At 42.5% G+C, this 2,151-nt stretch overlaps 1 pseudogene; it reads right to left on the minus strand.

Annotated features, from left to right (window-relative positions):
• Nucleotides 1–375: 375 nt before the first annotated feature.
• On the minus strand, nucleotides 376–1,448 carry LOC149252189 (cytochrome P450 750A1 pseudogene; annotated as a pseudogene).
• Between the last annotated feature and the right edge of the window lie 703 nt (nucleotides 1,449–2,151).

Here is a 2,151-nt window from a genome sequence, read left to right on the forward strand (position 1 = left end):
AACAGTTTTAACAACACAAAATTGAGAAAGTGACCCACTCAAGAGATTGCACCAGAACACTTGTATTTAAAAGGTGACGAAACTATTACAGGAGTATATTATGATTGAGCACATTCCTAGAACCGCCCACCAACAAGGTTTAATTAAAACAAGCATTTTTAACTACACATAATAGTTTTAACTACACAAATGATTAGGAGAGTATTCTAGAGATTTCTCCATTATTGAAACAGAAAAACCATGACCAACTAAGAAAAGGCGTCGTCGCTTGTATCCTCCCAGGTATTACATTAGAAAGTTGTTGTTCCACATTGGAAAAGCAGAGAGCGGAACTTTCCTTGGAATGGTCAATCCACATGCTTGTTTCATATCCAACTATGCTTCCTTCATATCCAACTGGAACAGATCACTGTCCACTCTCCAATAAAAAGTGAGTAACAACTGAGCCAATGCAATCTGAACCGTAGGAATAGCCATGGATGCTCCTGGGCATCCTCTCCTTCCTGCACCGAACGGTATCATATTGAAAGTTGATGGATCTGTTACATTGACATGTTCGTCTTCCATGAATCTCTCTCGCTTGAATTCAGAAACATCTGCCCCCCACAACTTAGGATCCCTTCCTATAGGCCATACATTCACCATCAACATTGTTTTTTAGGGATAAAGTATCCTCCTACTGTCACAGTCTCTGCAGATTTATGAGGAATCGCTAAGGGCGCTGCTGGGTATAGTCGCAGAGTCTCTTTCACCACATAGTGGAGGTATTTCATCTTTGCTAGATCGGACTCCTTTACTTTGCAATGTTGGCCAATGACCGATTCGATTTCCTATTTTAATTTCTTCATTGCACGGGGATGTCTGAGAAGCTCGCTCATTGCCCATTCTAACGAAATTGATATTCTATCCAAGCCAGGGCCGAACAAATCCTTGCACAAATACAAATCCAATTAGTGCCAAAAAAAACGATGAATGACAGAAGTTTAAGAATGAGGGTCGAGGCATACAAGCACAAAAGCCTAAGAATGAGGGTCGAGGCATACAAGCACAACAACCTTGATGGTTTCCCGTGTAATTTTTGTGTTGGCCTTAGCCATGTGTAGCAGCACATCCACGAAGTCTTTAACATGACGCTCTGCGTCTACGGCCTCTTTCTGGAGATGATTCACATTAACATGGTCGTCTATTATTTTCTCCGCAAATTCATCGAATGTTTTACTAATTTTCTTCATGCGGTCCTTGATACCTTGCAAATCGAGCCAATCCAAATACAGAATGAAGTCGCCAATGTTGAACTCTCCCACTGTAGCTGTCAACTCTGTCATTATGCCTTTAAACCCTTGGAAATCGCCACCCAAATAATCGTCAGAAAATTTCCTCCCCGCCAGTATTCGCCAAACAATATTGGAGGTGAGAGTGGAGACGAGCTTGCTCACATTCATGCCCATTTTTCCCTTCTTACTCTCCTCCCAAATTGAACAGATCATCGCATAGACCTCTTCCCCTCACACACTCTTGAAGGAGCGAACACCACATCTTTAGAGTTGGAAAACATCAATCTCCTAGCGGCTGTTGAGGGTCGGCTGGCAAAAATCAAGTCATGAGTTTTGAGAAACTCTTTGGCCGTCTCAGAAGAAGAAACGACGACGGTAGGGACTGAGCCTAAGGGTAGAAAGAAAATGGGACCATATTCGTCAGCAAGGCCACTCAGAGAACGGTGAGCGCGCAGTATTAATTGGTGAATATTTCCAATAATGGGCCATGAATAGGGTCGCGTTGGCAGCGTGGCACTACTTCTTCTCGTTCCCAAAAACCATATCATTGAAGAACGACCAGAGTAGACACATAACAGTTGCTGCGGGAGGCCCTCCTTCAGTGACTATGACTGCTGCAGGGAAAGGGAAAGGTAGAGAGTAACGCAAAATATGGAAAGCCATAACGTAGAAACCCTTCCTAAGCACTGAGCTCTATGTTTGGAAATGGAGAAGGTCAACAACTATTTATAGCACTCACATAAGATCAAGTTAGCTCTATGTTTGGAAAGGGAGAAGGTCAACAACTATTTACAGCACTCACATAAGATCAAGTTATCCGAAATTTATGAGTGGTTCGGTTCAATCTGAGCACTTCATCAGTTTTCTTTTCCATTAA

Source organism: Pinus tabuliformis, chromosome 7, assembly GCF_031772625.1.
Source record: "Pinus tabuliformis cultivar Carrire ecotype Pingquan chromosome 7, CPIR1, whole genome shotgun sequence".
NCBI classification, from domain to species: domain Eukaryota; kingdom Viridiplantae; phylum Streptophyta; class Pinopsida; order Pinales; family Pinaceae; genus Pinus; species Pinus tabuliformis.